Here is a 19697-nt window from a genome sequence, read left to right on the forward strand (position 1 = left end):
AGGTATGTCTTTTATACTAAGAGGACTCCAAACTCCTTCTGTGAAGGACAATAAATGCTTTAATAAATATATTGATGACAAAAGGAGGGGCAAGGACAACCTCCACTCCTTAGTGGACACAGAGTGGAATATTGTAACAAAAGATGAGGAAAAGGCAGAGGTACTTAACACCTTCTGTGCCTCAATGTTCAACATCAGGATAGGTTGTTTTCCAGACAACTAGCCTCCTGAGCTGGCAGATGGAGTCAGGGAGCAATACAGTTCCCCTGTGATCCAGGAGGAAGCAGTTAGAGACCTGCTCAGCCACTTGGATCCCCACAAGTCCATAGGGCTGGATGGGATCCATTCTAGAGTGCTGAGAGAACTGGCAGATGAGCTGCCAAGCTGCTCTCCATCATTTTTCAACAGTCCTGGCTCACTGGAGAGGTCCCAAAAGAATGGAAGCTGGCCAACGTGGTGCCCATCCACAAGAAGGGCCAGTTGGATGAGCCAGGAAATTACAGGCCTGTCAGCCTGACCTCAGTGCCAGGCAAGATCATGGAACAGGTCATCTTGAGTGCAATCACACAGCACTTACAGGATGGCCAAGGGATCAGGCCCAGATAGCATGGATTTACGAAGGGCAGGTCCTGCCTGACAAACCTGATCTCCTTCTATGATCAGGTGAGAGCCTGGTGGATGTGGGGCAGTCTGTGGATGAAGTCTACCTGGACTTCAGCAAGGCCTTTGACACCGTCTCCCACAGCAAACTCCTGGCCAAGCTGTCAGCCCATGGCTTGGACAGAAGCACTCTGTGCTGGGTTAGGAATTGGCTGGAGGGCTGACCCCAGAGAGTGGTGGTGAATGGTGCCACATCCAGCTGGCAGCCAGGCACTAGTGGTGTCCTGCAAGGATCAGTGCTGGACCCCATCCTGTTCAATATTTTTGATGATCTGGAAAAGGGGATTGAGTCCATTAGCAGTAAATTTGAAGATGACACCAAGCTGGGGGCAGGTGTTGATCTGTTAGAGGATAGAAGTGCTCTGCAGTTGTACCTTGACAAGCTGGACAGGTGGGCAGAGTCCAAGGCATGAGATTTAATACATCTAAGTGCCGGGTTCTGCACATTGGCCACAACAACCCCATGCAGTGCTACAGGCTGGGGTCAGAGTAGCTGGAGAGTGGCCAGGCAGAAAGGGACCTGGGGGTCTGGGTTGATAGTAGACTGAACATGAGCCAGCAGTGTGTCCAGGTGGCCAAGAAGGCCAATGGCATCCTGGTCTGCATTAGGAATAGTGTGACCATCAGGAGCAGGGAAGTCATTCTGCCCCTGTCCTCAGCACTGGTTAGGCCACACCTTGAGTCCTGTGTCCTGTTCTGGGCCCCTCAGTTTAGGAAAGATGTTGAGTTGGTGGAAGTTGTCCAGAGATGGGCAAGAAAGCTGGGGAGGGGTTTGGAGCACAAGCCCTATGAGGAGAGGCTGAGGAAGCTGGGGTTGCTTAGCCTGGAGGAGTGTCAGGGGAGAACTTACTGCTCTTTACAGCTACCTCTCTGCTAATTACACACTACAAAGCCAAACTGATGCTCTTCCCCTAGCACCAGACAGCATCTACAGACAGCACAGTCCTGCAAGAAGGCATCCCAGAGCCCACAGTAATTTCATAGAATCATAGAATCAATAAGGTTGGAAAAGACCTCAGAGGTCATCAAGTCCAACCTGTCACCCAGCACCTCATGACTATTAAACCATGGCTCCAAGTTCCACATCCAATCCCCTCTTGAACACCTTCAGGGATGGTGACTCCACCACCTCCCTGGGAGCACATTCCAATGGCAAATGACTCAGTGAAGAACTTTCTCCTCACCTCGAGTCTAAACTTCCCCTGGTGCAGCTGGAGACTGTGTCCTCTTATTCTGGTGCTGGTTGCCTGGGAGAAGAGACCAACCCCCACCTGGCTACAACCTCCCTTCAGGGAGTTGTAGACAGCAATAAGGTCTCCCCTGCAGCTCCTCTTCTCCAGGCTGAGCAACCCCAACTCCCTCAGCCTCTCCTCACAGGGCTTGTGCTCTCCTCATGGAGCTTGTTCTGATAAGGGTCCTAAGACATGTAAGAGTAATTTTTCAACATGTCAGGATCTGTAATCTCTTCTTCCAGAAAAGTTGCAGTCCTTTGGTTTTGGCCTACTAAGTAAGACTCTCTTCCTCATATACCTATTTATGCAGATATTCATATAGCGATTTTGATGGAAAGTGTGAGCACAAAGGTTGATGGCTGTTCTTTACATCTCCTGGTCATGCATAGTGGACAAATACGTCAAATAACAGCCAAAAAAGATAGTAGAATTAAGATGAATTATACTATCTGGATTCAGGTGTTAGAAAAGAAGGCTGCTAACATCACCTCTTTGATGGAAGCTATCATTGGGTGGAGAGGCCCTTCATGACCATTGATAACATTATCTTGACAAATGGGATGGGATGATTTTGGTTAAAGAGAAACTGAGGGCATGTATGTTTAAAATTACAGCAGTAATTCTGAAGCTGAATAACAATTTAAGTCTTCATCTTCCTTTGCAGCACATAATTGAGGCAACATCATTACCTCATTATCAGAAGCTACCACTTTGGAAATGGCCTCTGAAAAGCCACTGGCCTCATTCGAAGAGTTTGGTGAAAACATCATGTTTAGGGACACATGTAATGATTCATCACATATTTTCTGACTACCTTTCTGAAAAGGCTTTTGCATTGTAAAGTACAGGCAACAAACAGTAAGAGAAGCCTGAAAGAGAATGAACAAAGTCAGAGGTATGACAGCACCAATGAAAAGTTTGACAGCCCCCAGAATGTGTCCCAAACAGACCGAAGACACAGTATCACTCTTTACCTAACACTTAGCTTTGAGCTTCACTTAATGATGTGAATGCAGATTCACAGATTCATAGATTCACAAATTCACAGAGATGCACAAATTGCATTGGGTTGCAAAGGACCCTCAAACATCATCTTGTTCAACCACCCTTCAGTGAGCAGGGACACCTCCTCTCTAACATCCTTCATGCTGTTTATCTGCTTTTGAACAGCCCCTAAAACTTCCAAATGCTTTTGTCTGTCTCCTGTGACAGTTAAAAAACTTATACAAAATTGGAGGCAGAAACCTTAGCAGTCTGAGGAAAATTGCTCAGCTCTTATATTGATACTGGAAACACATTTATGAGTTTTATGTGCTTCTACCGGTACCAATACAGAACAATTTTTTTAGCTTTATATCAACGCATTTGCAACATCTTACAATTGCCTATTGAGGAGAAAACCTCCCCACTTCCCCTTCTAGGTGTCTCCCTCTTCCTATGATGTCCATCTGGAATACCTCCTCCTGGCCAGGTGCAGTCATAAAATGATACTTCTCAGCCCACTTAATTGTCCTCAAGTGACAGATGGGATCTGACTATAGCTGGTAAGCCATAAGCACATGAAGCAGATGAGCAGCTAATTAGGAATGCCCAGGCTTCTTTGCAAATATCTATACAAACTAGACAAAAAAGATTGCCTTATCAAGCCAGCTAGTCCACTCTCTCACTATTAACACATTTTTTCCTCATGTGATAACGTTTTAAAGGTTTGGGATTAGGGCTGGTTCCCTGCCCCACCTTCCCCCTTCAAGCTACTTTTGAAATCCCAAGTAACAAAGTTTCTATCAGCTTCCTTAGGAAACTATTCTACAGCCTGCTGTCAGGAAAATTTGTTATTTATATTCAGCCTAAAGATAAGTTATGAAAAATTGATCAGGAAAATAAAAATAAAAAACAAAAGGATAACTATGCAAAACCGAGCCTTCACGTTTCCTATGACACACTAGCACTTCTCTAAATGGTGGTGATAGAAAAAGAATGAGTGCAATTTTCACTTGGGGGCAGTTTTCACTATATCTTAAGACATTACATGAATTTACAGATTCTAGTAATTAAAAAAAAAAAAAATGAAAAATGAAGAGGGAGAAATATGGTAGAAGTAAATTTGGTGATCCCAGGAAGAAATGCACTGCCTTCAGTCTGTCTTCTATTCCAGGTCAAACAACCATGGTCATTGTCTATAAAAGAAGACTGTCTCCCAACTTAAATTCTTTTATTTAACCAGTATTCAAAACACACAGAAGAGGCTGAAGAAGTGTAGCTGAAGCATGCCTTCCTGGAATCCAGCTATTTCACAAAAAAACCTCGGGGTTTCCTGAGGTTTTCAGAATAGCTCAGCAACACCTGGAAAAATGTGCTAAAAACTCAACATCAGGGATAATTGCTCTACAAAATCAGTATAAATAAAGACATGTTTTACCACATTACTTCTACCCCACTTAGTATGTTTCTTTTACATACATATGAGAGTTTTCTGATGTTCTTAGTATCATAGTCATAGTATCAGTCAGGGTTGGAAGGGACCACAAGGATCATCTAGTTCCAACCCCCCTGCCATGGGCAGGGACACCCCACACTAGATCAGGCTGGACAGAGCCTCGTCCAGCCTGGTCTTAAACACCTCCAGGGATGGGGCCTCGACCACCTCCCTGGACACCCATTCCAGGGTTTCACCACTCTCATGGTGAAGAACCTCCTCCTCACATCCAGCTTTATTCCATTCCCCCTAGTCCTATCACTACCTGAGATCCTGAGAAGATCCTAAGATGTTCTTATATGTTAAGTCTTGAGAAGCCTGTTTACATCTCATAAATAAAGAGGTTTAACAAAACAAGACATGCCAGCTTCAAGAAAGAGATGGACTCTAAGTCCTGACAATAGTTTCTCTTTGCCAGGAAGCCTCTCTGCTATGCATTCCAAAGTTATCACTACTTGACTGTCAGATCAACAGTCTCTCTCAAGAAAGCAAAATGCTCTTTCTCTTCTTTTCAGCTTAAAAAGACCTCGAATACAACTTGATCTTTTCTTCCCAACAGCCAGAGCTCAGCAGCAAACCTCCTGGTGCTCCAGCCACAGCAGTCAAGCAGTCACCACAGTCAAGCAGCCAACCACCACAGCAGTCAAGAAGCACAAGGTGTAGACAGAATAATTTTCACCTAACAAGGTAAAAATCACTATAAAAGCTATCTGACCTACTCCAGCCAGAGACTGTGATTATATCAACATTTCAGAACTAGGGGGGCTCATAACTTAGTAAATTTATTAGTGATGGTCTCTCTCAATATCCTGTTAGAAAATCCCCTTCTTTTTTTTACCCATACTTGTAAGCACTGAGTAATTAGCACCACTCTTCTGAAATAAAGCTGTGGGCTTAGTTAAACACTGGGCCAGGCTGTGCTATGAGGATTGTAGGAAACAGAGTATCCCAAATTAGTCTGAACAATCTGAATTGTGTCATGCCTACGATACCCCCAGTCCAGTATCTTGATAACAAAAAAACTTTAAAGCAATGCAAGCCTGCAGTGTTAATTCCTCAGAGTACTCTCTCTGTTGGCCTCTTAGCAGCTTGTAGTCTAGCTAACATTGTTAACTGAAGATACTATCATCACAAGTACAAAAGCCTGTGTCTTTTGGTGCGTTCTGTACTGTCACTGAATAAATATCTACTGTATCTACAAAATGGTTCTGCTTCATACCACTAGAAAAGCTCATCCAGCTTTAGACCCCTAAAAAGAAGAGGAGGCGCAGGGGAGACCTGAGGGGTGGTTGTAGCCAGGTGGGGGTTGGTCTCTTCTCCCAGGCAACCAGCACCAGAATAAGAGGACACAGTCTCCAGCTGCACCAGGGGACGTTTAGACTCGAGGTGAGGAGAAAGTTCTTCACTGAGTCATTTGCCATTGGAATGTGCTGCCCAGGGAGGTGGTGGAGTCACCATCCCAGGAGGTGTTCAAGAGGGGATTGAACAGGGCACTTGGAGCTATGGTTTATTAGTCCTGAGGTATTGGGTGACAGGTTGGACTTGATGATCTTTGAGGTATTTTCCAACCTTATTGATTCTATGATTCTATGATTCTAAACTTTGTTTTCCTGAGCTAGAGAGTACAGGAAGACATCTCAGCAAGAAATGTTTGTGGCATTAGCCAAAATCTCTTCCTTTTATAACATTATACAGAAAAGTAAATGAAATCATGAATGAATCACTGCCTGAAAAATTTCAGGAATCCACAAGTCACAAGTTTATTGATGGCACAGTGAGTAAACCATCTATATTTAATAACTACTACTGTGCTTATATCTCTTATAGATTATGTTTGCTAATCACTGTGATTGAAGATTTATTGTTGCTCTTCACATCTCCTTTAGTCTTGCACCAAGAAAAACAAGTTAACATGATGCTGCTTACTGTACGATGAGGGGAGTTGGGATAGGACTTTAAAAGTAAGTTTTCCACGGGGAGTGTATCTTCATTTAACTGAATGTCATAGGAGATAAAATGTGTCTGAGTAATTAGGAGCATTATCAGTGCAAGTGACAGACATAGAGGATCATTACTCTGTTGTAGGTAACAGATATTTGGACAGCTGAGACTGGATTGTGGTCTGTGGAATGAGAGAACAGTTGTAATTCAGCCAAATGACACCAAATGGCACCAAATATGAAATGGGTGATTGACAGCTGCAGTGTAGAACCTTCTTGGATCTGAAGGCATTTTTTGTTTGTTTGCCAGTGCAAAATTAAAGGCAGTCCTGTGAAAGTGATAAGGAAAAACTGTAATCAAAGGACTTAATAATTTTTGTTTTCTGAATATGCACAACTAATTATGAATGGGGATGATTTGGGGATGAATTCTACTTGTTTTTCCCATATGAACCATTTATGAACAGACTACATTTTTCTCAGTTAACAACTAAGCCAGTGAACTGTGAACATGAGGAGAAAGTTCTTCACAGAAAGAGTTATTTGCCACTGTAATGTGCTGCCCAGGGAGGTGGTGGAGTCATCATGGCTCGAGGTGTTCAAAAGAGGATTGGACATGGCACTTGAAGCCATGGTTTGGCTAGCAATGAGATGTTGGGTGGTAGGTTGGACTTGATGATCTCTGATATCTTTTCCAACTTTATTGATTCTATGATTCTTTGATTTTGCATCAGCTAAGCTTTCTGATTTTTCTACATGGACCATTTTCACCACCAGAGGCTAAGGTTACTTTTACTTGCACAATGACAGAGAGGTAAGTCCTCTAGGTTCTTTGTTTAAAAACTAAGGGAATAAGTCATCTGTGACCTCGTATAAAGTACATCCTAAAGAACTTCAGCTGAAATAAGGAGCCCCAAAAATTAAGATGCAAAATAAATCTTAGATGTAGCATAAGAAATGCACAAATGTTGCATATGTTACATGAATAAAAGATTTTAGTCTATCATTGGAGTAAAATAACACTTTCAGTAGAATTTCTCATGGTCTGCATTTTGTCAGTAATTCAGTATGACAATTCATAAGTAGAAAATGTGTGGAAAAGATTTGGTTTGTCTGAACATATACTTGGAAGACTTTTACCTATTTCAGTGGGCAACCTGAGCAACAGCTCTCCTGTAGACTCTGCATGTGACCACAGACTAGTTTAAGCCAAAATCTATGCTTTGTTTTTCTCACTCATAGAATAGTAACTGTAACCCAATTTACACTGAAAGCTCCAAAGATCAATTTATTCATATTTGCTCAGAGTGCTAAGTGGAAGATACACTAAAGGAATATGGACTTGTTACTGTAGTGTCAGCATACTAATACACAGTCCCTAAAATCTCTGCATTCTAGGAAAACTTTTACTCGATTTTTTTTTTTTCAGCTGCTGATTTTACTTTTCATATCTCACAGAAGCATTGGTAGTGAAGTCCTTTTTAGTCCCTTGATGATCAGCCATGCGTGTGTCCTCTCTCACCCTCCATTGCTTCTGTTCAGCTAGAATTCAGAGGTTAATTCTCTGCAGTGATTAGGAACTATGATGGCCTGCTTTGCCACAACCCCCATCCCACATTCCAATACCACATATTTATTGCCATTTTACCTTCATATTACATGTCCTGTGAACCTTGAAGCAAATTCAGCATTTTTACAGTCTTATCTTATTTGAAGAAGTCATTAAAGTATCTGTTCTCTTTATACATAACCACCCATAAATATTAGACCTACTAGTGCAAGGAAGCAGGAAAAAAACCAAAATAGGAAAGAAAAGTTCTAGAAAGAGAAATGCTACCATCTCTGTATGGCTAGCAACAATCCCAAAAATGTTAGGAAAGCCTGATGTTATCATAGACTGAGAGATGAGTTTGGCTTATTCAGACTGACTAATTATAATTTGGAATGTGTCTATGTTTTTGGAAAACGCAAAAAACTTTCTCTTTTTGCAAAAATAGGGCAAATGCCACATCAGAGCTTTTAACATGATATAAAGTTCAGTATTGCCTTAAAAGGAACCCCACAAATATTCCAGCTGATAATATTAAAATTAAAAAATAATTAAAAAAAGATGAAAAATACACTGCTGAATAACTTTTCCCCACTTCCCCTCCCCCAACATACTCAGTATACTAATTTGGACAAAATCTAATGAGAAAAGGTGATTGGAAATTCATCGCCAGCTCCTGTTGTATTGTGTCTCTTTTTTTGCCAACATAGAGTCACTCCCCTGAGTGTTTCCTTCATCTTCACTCATTTAAAACCACTTCAGAAGTATCAGTACAGGTCTCTGACATATGTTAACATTATCTCCTATTACAGAAGCAGAATTGAAAAGCAAAGTCTATGCTTTTTGCCAAGAATAGATGTAACCATATGCATACACATAAGCAGCACATTACACAAACACACATGTGTAATGACTTTGAGAGAAAGGAATTAAAAGGGATAGAGAGGAATTAAAATTGTTTTCTGAGCTGAGTCGCAATGTTTTCTTCGAACAGGAGTAAGATCCTCTAAGTTGGACTCATTTAACCTTTCCAGAAAATGGATTCTGAAGTGGAAACATAATTGTGAATTATCAGAGCATTAAATTTCAAATCACCATTTCCATTTCACAAGACACCTCACTTATGAAATGAGGAAATATTTCCAAAGTTAACCAAGTTGTAATCATAAAAGTTGCCTTCCCTTTTTCTTTGCAATCAAGCATGTCTTTCTGGCAAGTTTTCCTGAAATCCTTCATAGGCTGTTTCTTGTAAGCCTCCTTTGAATTTAAGACCAAAGCCTCAAGTACAAACTTGTGCTTCCTTCCTATGTGCTTTGTTTTGTTTGGGGTTTGTTTGATTGTTTGTTTGTTTTGTTCTTGTCTTCTGTGGGGTTTGGGGCTTTGTTTTCTTGTTTTTATTGTTGTTTTTGTTTTGTTTGTCTGGTTTGTCCTACAATAAAAGAATATCTATATCTATACACAATGTCACAGGGGCTCTTGATGCCATTCCTTTCTTTTGTGAAATGCCAGGATGCCAATATTAAAATGCACTTACAGCAATACAGGCTACATTTTAGTTTTATTAGTTTTCAATGTTGGTTAGAAGAATTGATTAAAAAAAAAAAAATTCTTACTTTATTTCTTATTTTATCTCAATTGCTTCGTATATATTTGACAAACGAGCACCTCATGTTCTAGCCATGCGTGATTTGCCTGCTACTGATATTCATGATCTGCTTAATCACTGTTCCTGTTATGTTCAGATTGTTGGTCACCCAAATTACGTGTGGCGCAAAATTTGCTGCTTCTCTGAATGACTTAACTCTTGAAAGCATGACGCTTGAAAGACATTTGAAGATCACACAGGTTAAATGTCAGTAATAGGAATCTGAGTGACCGATATTGCTTCATATCACTCATTGGATATGAGGATCTCGAAGGTCTCTTCCAACCTGGTCTGGTCTGGTATGGTCTATAGATGCTATTCCATGCTATGCTATGCTAGGCTAGGCTAGGCTAGGCTATGCTATGCTATGTTATCCTATGCTATTCCATTCCATTCCATTCCATTCCATTCCATTCCATTCCATTCCATTCCATTCCATTCATCGACTGAATTGTAAGGAATTGTCTTTCTCCTCTCTTTTAGGCTTGAGGTGAGGAGAAAGTTCTTCAGAGAGAGAACTGTTAGCCTTTGGAATGTGCTGCCCAGGGATGTGGTGGAGTCACCATCCCTGGAGGTATTCAAGAGGGGATTGGACGTAGCACTTGGTGCCATGGTTTAGTAGTCATGAGGTGTTGGTTGACAGGTTGGACTTGATGATCTTTGAGGTCTTTTCCAACCTTAATTATTGTATGATTCTATGATTCCTATAAATTCCAAATATCTATTCATAAGCTTACTTGTCCTTATCTGTGATCAATATGATTTTACTACCTGATGCCTTATAAACGTTCACCAGTATCCATTATTCTGTGGCAAGGTATCAAAAAAAAAAAAGAAGTGTTTTGGAAAGATACATGTTTGGTTGTTTATTTTGTTTTTCCTGGTAACATAAGAGAAACAAATAACAACAACAAAATTAAAAATAATCTAATAATAAAAGGACCCCAATATATGTTATAAAATAAATGTATAGGTGAGGGAGAGATGTTTTGAAGCAAATGTAAATTATTCTGAGAATCACAACCTGAGACCACATAATGCTTTGTTCAAATGTCAGAAAGGCTCTGAAAATTCAATATGGAATGGAAGGAAGGGGAACAAAAATCCAAACCTGTGTTCTTTTGTTCCTAAATGTTTTTCTCACCTATGACTAAAGGCTCTACAAACATGGCATAATCAACTTGGGGCATGAACACTGCCCAGCTTCACATCTTGAAATACTGACTGAAGATACTGGTTTCTGAAAACAGACCTGATTTGCTGAGTACTAAGATTTGATGCACAAATCAAGTCTCTAGCTGTAATTTGCTTTTTACCTAAGCCAGCAAGACAAGACACAGTTAGGATGAAGAGCTGGTTGTAGAGTTCATTGCTCTTTATATACTTGTCAATATAAAGAAAAAAGAGGGAATGATTGTGAAAGCTTATGAGTGCAACTACATCACACAATGTGTTTGGTAGGCTTTTTATTTAGATTTTCCTAAAGGATGCGTGATTTTCATAGTAGAAGGACTTTTGTGGTAAACTGCACATTTAATATGCACACTAAGTTCATCATAGTTCCACAATAAAACAATACATGCTATCAAAAACCAAATTGAAAGCAATTCCTTAAAACTAGCTTTAAATGAGCAGAAGGACTGTTACTGATAGAAAGAGACAGAGCAGCTTAACAAAGACTTCATTCTCTGGTTTTCCTTCATTGTCTAGTGATTTGGTGGTGTAAAAGCCCATATATATGATGGCCTCAGTGTGTAAAATCTCCTCCAACTAAGTTCTAGTTCCTGCTAGGTAACTACATGAACTACCTATGACTTAACATTGACTATTGCAACATGGGACTAGAAGAATGTGTTGAATGAGAAGACAAAATCAATGAGCCATGGTGGAAAGAACTGTAGCAGCTGTTCCTTGGCCTGAAGGCATTGTTTTTATTTTTAAATATAAATCCTGGAGTTGAGATAGTGTATAGCATAACTTTGATTTTTCCATTCTGTGGTAGGACATTGACGTAGGCTAGAATGCACAAATGCATAGGAATTCATGTCCTATCTCAGCCTTCTCGCACAAGGAAGTATTTATTCCTTTGCTTGGCACAATCCCAAATATAGGGAAGTTTCCTGAGCCACAAACCCACAGGGTCATTACAGATTTCTGTTATGTTGCTCACAGAATTAGCAGGTGAAAAACTTGTCAAAGAGGAAAACAAAACACTAAGATGGGCATGAAATGCAGCCATTTGTCATCCGGCATGAAAGAGCCTGATCAATTGCACTCCTTCTGGAAAGATACTGTATGAAGGTGATTCTATCATATTTTAGAGTCTCTCTCAAATTAATTTGAAAGCTTATTGCCAGGTTCTAGTAAAAGTTGGTGGGATGGGTTATAATTATTAATTAGTGATTCAGCTACTCAGTGATAACAGAAAGCTCTGTGTTCAGTTTAAGGAAAATTAAATGGCATCCTCATTCCACTCATGGATTCAAGAAAGTGGAAGATGGAGAAAACGAGAAACAAATGCACAAAGGGCTCAAATTTTCTTGTGCTCACCAAAAGGCTCAAAAAATTTAGATGTGATAAATCAAGCACCCCACACTGGCTCAAGGAGAGATCAGCTATGTACAATGTGACTAAAGACACGTATCATAAGTCCTTCTTTAGCTTAGCCTGACACTCCAGCTCAGCATCAAGAAGGGTCATACAAACATCTAAAGAGACACCACTAAATTACCACTGCTGATTCTTCATTCTCCTACCAAAACTCCTGCAGTCTTTCTCCAAATGTGACCCTCTTTTCCCTCACTACATTTGCTCTCATGAATACCCATCAGGCTGCTCTTCAACTCTTCTGCTCTTACCAACTGCTAACAAGGCCAGTTCTCTGCAGCTCACATGAAACTGCTGTCACTCATCCTTGGATGAGAATAAAAATTACATTTATTGAGGCATCTGAAACTTCTCCTACTAGCTGGAAGACCATCAGGTCCAGCTATGGTAGGGAGACCATGGGCAGGGGAAAGCTCACCTTGTATGAGATTCCTGGACACACTGTGAGATTATAAAGCTTTTGAACAACCTTCCCTCATCTTAAGAAGATATCATTGTCAAAATGCATCTGGGGAGCTGTGAACATCAGCTGTGGTGATAAAGAAAGGTCACAGAGTCCTTGTAAAGTGGATGACATCTGAAGTATTCATGTCTTGGCCCGCTACCTCAGTTATGTGAAATAGGGTTGGAAAAAACATACCTCACAGTGATAGTTGTCAATTAAATTGAGATTTTTCAGGTATAACTAGAAGACATTTTGATTACAGTTATCCTTAAAAAACAAACACACAAACCCAAAACCAAGACAAACAAAAAATCCCCCACACAAACCCAACCAACCAACCAAAATACAACTTTGAGAGTTTCTGTGACCTAACACATTTGTCTACTGAACATTTCTATAGAAGATATCTGACCTGACTACAGGGAGAAAACGCAGTCAATAATTTGGAGAGCAGGGAATCAATGTTGTTCCCTTATTTAAAATCCAATGCACAGTAAATACCTGCCAACAGTAGTGATAACATTCACTTACACTGGAGATAACTCATACAAAATGCCAACTAGCCATCAGTTTAGGAAACCAACAAAATGCTCTTGGTCCAGATAATTTATGTTCAAACAATAGAGTTTTCTTTTTTACTTTAGCACGCTTGTCTCATACACAAGCCATGGAGAGCTTTCTGAGTATTACATGTATTTACCTAGTCACAGGAATGTTCACAAAGGGAAGAAGATCAAATGACTACTGAAATGATATGGAAGGTTTTGATTTTTATCTCTGAGGAGACATACATTTGTTGTTGTCTGCTTTCAAACCAGACAGGGACTGCTGCAGAAGTGATGACAGGCATTTTTTCCTCTTCTCAACTTTTCCTTTTGCCATTTGACTGCTCTTTGTTTTCACTCTGTACTGAAAGGGCAGATTTTTCTTTTCTTTTCTTTTTTTAAGGCTATTAACAGAGGGATCTGATATAAATTCTGGTACACAGTTTTTCCTTTCTAGCACACATACAGGTGAGGTGCTGCTTTTTCACAGATATCACAACCCACCCATCTTGCCACTGCAACAGAGAATGCAGCATGTTTAAGACAGCCTCTTTTCTTTTCCTGTTATTATTTATCTTTAGGCTCTAACAAAAGAAGGATTACTCATTCTGACTGACACATATACTGAAGCTTTTTGGAGGAGCTTGGACACGGGAAGAGAACAGCTAAGGACTCTTTGCATCTGGTGCCATTTTGAACTCCCTTGCTCCTCAGCCTGCCAGAAGCAAACTGCAGTTCTTAAAAAGAAGAGGAAAATGTCCTGATCTCCTCACTAGTGTGTGCATTTCCCCTATATCAGACAAGTCTGATCCCCACAGTTCATGTGGCTTGATCATATTGAGGTCCTTCAAACTCTTTACTTTCCCCGGCTAAGTCAACTCAAACTCTATTGTCTTAACTATACAGCTTCAGCAGTTTATCTCAGTCCTGAACAGAAAGACTTGTGCTCAGCTCTGTCCCACCTCCTTTGGCTTCAGGGAAAGAGTCACCCTGATGATTTTCTGCTCCACTGTCACATGTGTTTTCCCGGGATTTTTCAGTGCAACATTAACTCCATTAAAACAGATAAGCTTTCAGCTGTCACGTACTTCGTTGATTTTATCCTTAATCCAGCTTTGTGTTCTGCGCAGAATCAACGTTGGTGTGCACTGGGATGCACCAGTGCTACCTGTCACCTGCTGACCAACCAGGGTCTGGGACCCTGGATTTACTGCTATTCCAGGGCCCTCTCCTTATCTCACCTCTTTCCATAACACCACAGTGATAGCAGATCTGCCAGAGGATTAGAGACCAGTTCCTTCCTGAGGAGTGATTATCAGAAGCCTCCTAACTTCTTCATTGTACTGTTCATACTATGGGTGCAGCCATTCTGTCATGTCTGCTCCTCTTTAGCTGGCATATCTTCTCAGTTTTTCATAGCTGGAAAAATAATTTCAAGAGCAGACAAAGGCCTTTACATATCACAGCACTCGTTGGCAAGATGTTTCTGGAATAATCCCCCTTGGCCAAATAAAATTGATTTCCATGTAGGGGTTGGCACACAAAATTTTTCCAATACCAGGAATTGAAATGGAGGTGCCTATAATTTCCTTAGCCCAAGCTGAGATAGAAAGCATGCAAGCCTTCTAATGAGCTAGAAGTGTTAAGTTACAGTTTGACTGACAGATGTGCTTGTCATGGGATTCGAGCATGGCCCCTTTTCTAACCAAGTTTACATGAACTGTTTTCAGTTTTCATATAAAATGCACAAACTGGAAAGAAAAAGTAAAAGTTATCTTCTAGAAATAAGCAAGATGGGGTGTTTTGCATTTTCCTCCCTACAGGATTTTCAGTGAGGAAATTCATCAAAGTGACCATATCCCAGTCATATTTTGTTCAGATCAATCTATATTTTCCTGAAAAAAATACAAGCACATTTATCACTGGAAAAAAAAATTATATTCAGATCTGTCTTCTATATAGGTCAGTAGAGATTCTGCATAGGACCAGACCCTGACAGCACATCTCTTCCTTTGCTCTCATATTTTTAAAACAACATTTCATTTAATTTTTTTTACTAATAGATCTTTTCCGACTTTTTATGCTGCTCTCATTTTCCATGTCAAAGCTGACAGCTTGTATTTGTCACAAATGTTTTCTTGGGAAGACGAGGATGTCATCAGAGACCTGGATCATAAGCAGGACAAAGCAAATGACAGGAAGATAGAAAAACTGGAAATACTGTCATGAAAATATTCTGAAGTATGAAGACTACCGCTGCTCCAAGGGAAGTAGAAATATTTCTAAGGTATATGTGTTTTCCCCAGTTTCCATGTAACTTCACACTGGGCCTTTTAACAACATGTTTATATCTCTTAATTTGATGCCAAGGTTTGGCAGCCACCCACACAGACAGTAAATTCAGTTCCTAGAAGCAGAAGTATGGCTTAGAAACTTCCTGTGCATCTTGGGTGGAGCTGGGCTGGGCAGTGGGTGACAGATAGCCCTTCACTGGAGTGCTGCATCACACTGGGCAAGTTGTGGTGTTTGTTATCATTCCGGCATACTCATAGAAAACCTTGCCTCTTGTTACAAGTTTCAGTTGATGACTAGAAGCTTGTTCAGTGCCCTGTGAGAACATGCAGCCTCTGAATGCTGATAGAGTAAATCTCACACCTTGACAAGACCCTCAGTCAAGATAATCAAAGTCTACGTGGATAAGGCAAAGAGGAAATGTGAGGGATAGAGCAATGGCCCGTTTGGTGTCTGGCAGTGGATTCCACAGTCATCAGAACTGCCTTCTACCTGTCATAAATAGTGTTGTTTCTTTTCAGTCCAGCACGTAGAGAGCAGTTGCTCTCTCCATGAAAGCAAACACACGACAGCACACTACAACAAACCAAAAGAAGTAAGGCTGAACACTCAGGCCAGAAAGAAGACTGAGTTACATACTTGGAATGAAATACCTTTTCTTTCCCTCCCCCCCTAAGTCAAGGCTGAAATGAAGTACCAATGCAGAAAAGGGGGTTGGGAGTGAAGGGTCACTGTAATAACCCCCTTCCCTCCCTTTTGTGCAGGTGGAAAGCAAATGTAGCTTTGAGGGTTATCAGTGTGCAGCCTCCCTCTCACCAGCGAGTTAGAGTCATTCTAAGTCACATGAAGTATATTCCTGTCTACTGTGAGTTAAACTTGATAATTTTGAACCAGCTTCCTTTTTCCTTCCTTTTAAAAAAAAAAAAAAAAAAAAAAAAAAAAAAGGGTTCATCTGACTCTAACAACACTGCATTACAAGGTTCAGTCAGTAGCTAAGGTCCTCTGCAAAGAGAGGGAGCACTTGGACAGGGTTGCCAGGAAGCTGTCAGCAGTGGGGCAAGGCTACACGTGAAATTTTTACTTGGCATTGGGAAGAATTAACAGTTATGTTACAAACACACATTTAAACAAGAAGTGCTAGTGCTGTGAAGAGTGGCACTGAGTACAGAGGGCAGCAGCAACTGTGGATCTGAGGACGGATTGCATTTCTCACACTGTGTGGTGCACCTGGGGCTGCCTGATTGCCTGCCTGCCAGCACCTAACATGGCCAGATACTGGGGGACACTGGGCCCAGTGTTATCCTAAAGAAAGCAGAATTGTGCTGGGGAGAGCAGGACAGACATTATCTCCAATCCAAGAGATAATACAGATTCATAGGTTAAAAAGGCTTGATCGAGTATAGTGACTTTTTTCTTCCTGTCTCCTATAATTTTGTTCATCTTTTATTACATCCTTTCTCTCTCTGAGAATTAGGAGGAGTTTCAGTGAAGGTCTGACGCTCTGCTTTGTGCTGCTGCAGTAAGGCATCTCTGAGCCGAACACACACAAAAAGCACTCTGTTGTGCTCAAGTGGTGATCTGTAGGCAATGCAAACTAACCACCAGCCCAGGGCAAGCTGTAAACAATGAAACTGTAACCATCCTGAAATACGGCACAAGTAATTGTCTAACTTCTCACCACAAGTTCAGGTTTGCTTCAGTGAAGTTCAATAGAAAATTGATACCCGTAATGGCAACGTTGCTTCTTTCACAAGGAAGAGAAAATACCAGTGACGATTGTGTGGTGTGTGCTGGACTTATATCTCATAAGCATTGTATAATAAAGAGGTGTCAATTTAATTAACTATGACTTTACAAATCAAGTGATGCTTACTGTTTGCCTGTCAAAGCCTGTCTTTTCTTGTCAGAAGAATGCTCTGTCCTATTAATCCCAAAGATGGAGTAGGTAAAATAAATTCTAGTCTTATTAACATAACATTGCCATGGCCCTCACACACACACACACAGAACCCATAGATTAGCTCTGAGGAGGAAAAAAAATATTTAAATCAAAGTTATTTTTCTCCTTTAGGTAAGAAGGAGTTACCTTCCTCCTTGGATACATTTCCACAACTGACCACTTTGCATTTTCAGTTGACTAATCCATCATACTGGGACTTGTTGACTTTTATCCGTAACTTCTACTCTCCTGTTTAGTTTCTCACTTGTTTTATTCAGTCATACACTTGTTTTGTGATGCAAAAGTGTGCATATGTCCATGCAAATCAGGGAGAGTCCCACTTTCCATTTTGCTACATCTCATCCTGTGCTGCCATTTAGATGCTTCCCCCCCCCCCCCGGCAAATTCTCAGTACACTTAGTCTTGAAAACAGCATATATGTCTGATGACATCAGACAGACGTGACATAGGATATACCTGCTTGTGTTCCACATCCTTTGCCATCATTACTGGCATCACTTTACCAAGAACACCCACCTCTGTGACAGCAGACAACAAAGTGGATGCCCTTTCCCACCCCACACCCCTCACTCCCTTCCCTTCTCTAGTTGTTCCTATGCCTTCCATTGCTTCACATGACATTTGCCAAGGTCCCCACTCTTTTACTGTGTGATTTTATATACAACAGAGTTGGTGTGTCCAGCAAAGTTCTTCCATAGCTTTTCAGGATTTACTAATTCCTCCAAAAAGCTGAAATCACTTTCACAAATTGTTATCCTTTTTTTTCCAAATCTCTTTCAATCATAGTTTCAAAAATGCCATAAAAAAAAATGAATCCTACTAACACCTAAAAAAATAAATAAATTATTCTTCTTGAACACCCTTTTCATGCCAGGAAGCACAAATCAAGCTAAGATCCATTTCTCCACATGAACAATCATATCTAGGCTAGCATGACAAGGAAGATAAAGTTATACATTTCTAATGTTTTTAAAATACATGACAACAGGATCTTTTTGCATCAGAGGTAACTATGCATGAAGGTTTTATATAGATATCTCCAGATACTTTAATTTATAGCTGTATACTTATCTATATATACATACACATACAAAAAATCCCCACATTTGTACTTACCTTTGGAAAGTAACATTTATCCCAGATTTGGTGAAACACTTTCAGACAGGCATTTGGACCTTCTTTCTATGCCATGCATCCTTTTTTTTCTTCAAAGGAAGATATAATCAGGAAAAAAAAAAAAAAATCCTGGTTGATCTGTAGCAAACCAAAATGCAGACTAGAATGTTTGCCAGCCTGATTCAGTGAAGTCCAAGTGTGGGAATCCCTGAGACTCCTTTTTCAGTAATATCCAAAGGAAAAAAAAATAAGAAAAAAAAAAGAGAGAGAGAGGGGAAAAATTAAAAAAAAAAAAAGAGAGAGAGAGAGGGAAGAAAGCAAGGAAGGAAAAAAAGTGAGTAACTCTTTCTGGTCTTTCTCGGTTTAAAAACGCCAGTCTTGGAGGACTAAGCAGCCTGCAGGCTTTCCGAGCTTTCAGATCCTAATGCATCCCAAGGTAACACATGTATTTTGATATTGCAAGTCTTCAAGTTCATACTAGCAAGCCCAGCTTCTGTGTATGTGCGTGTGTGCTGGGAAGGAGGGTCGAGTTGTAGCGGGGGGGGAGAGCGAAGAGAGCCAGGGAGATACACACACACACACTCACGCAGAGATGGAAAAAGGGAAAAACAGCAAACCGGAGTGATCTCGCAAAGTGCTCTAGATGGCAGAGCCTGCACGGCTTGTAAGACAAGCAGTGTGCACACACCAAAAAGGAAAGGGAAAAAAAAAAAAAAACCACCAACAAAAAAACAGAAAGAAAAACCCAAGAGAACTAGAAGGCAGCTTCAGGAATTTCTTCTTACCTCTTCTGACGACGCAACATACGGCAAGTGCTTTCTGCTGCGTGGAAATCTGTGCAGGCACGACTCAGTCAGACCCCTCACTTCTGGGGGAAAAAGGAAAAAAAAGTAGCATAGGAAAGGGAAAAAATAAATCAGAAACCAGAAGAAAGGAGGGTATGACAGGGATGAGGCTTCTGTGGGTGAGAGGCTAATACTTGGTACAGAAAGATGCACCCAAACTCAGGGTCCTAGTATAGATTGGCTCTGTAATTAAGTGGCAAAGCACTGCCTTCTAAGCCATTGCATAATAATAGAAACCTAAGCTGTGTAGACACAGCCTGACATGCTAAATCCTCAGGAGCTACACTCAACATTTGTCAGTGGAAAGCATGTCACTTCTCTGGGGGCGGGGGAAGCTGAGGGAAAAAGGAAGGGGGGAGAAATTTTACTGCAAAGTGCAGAAGCT

General features: G+C 40.7%; 1 long non-coding RNA gene across 2 annotated transcripts in view; it reads right to left on the bottom strand.

Annotated features, from left to right (window-relative positions):
• The window catches only part of LOC137451383 (uncharacterized), a 61802-nt gene that overhangs the window by 41436 nt on the left and 669 nt on the right, over nucleotides 1–19697 (bottom strand). Inside the window, exons 2-3 of one of the 2 annotated variants that reach the window (XR_010989807.1) lie at nucleotides 19253–19335; nucleotides 18468–18684 (exon numbers count right to left, since the gene is read on the bottom strand). This is a non-coding gene — a long non-coding RNA (uncharacterized lncRNA). Of the gene's footprint in view, nucleotides 1–18467; nucleotides 18685–19252; nucleotides 19644–19697 lie in introns of those variants that run through there. The other variant, XR_010989806.1, reaches the window with a different exon arrangement.

Source organism: Melanerpes formicivorus, unplaced genomic scaffold, assembly GCF_026170545.1.
Source record: "Melanerpes formicivorus ecotype bairdi unplaced genomic scaffold, bMelFor1.0.p_v2 SCAF_43, whole genome shotgun sequence".
NCBI lineage: Eukaryota > Metazoa > Chordata > Aves > Piciformes > Picidae > Melanerpes > Melanerpes formicivorus.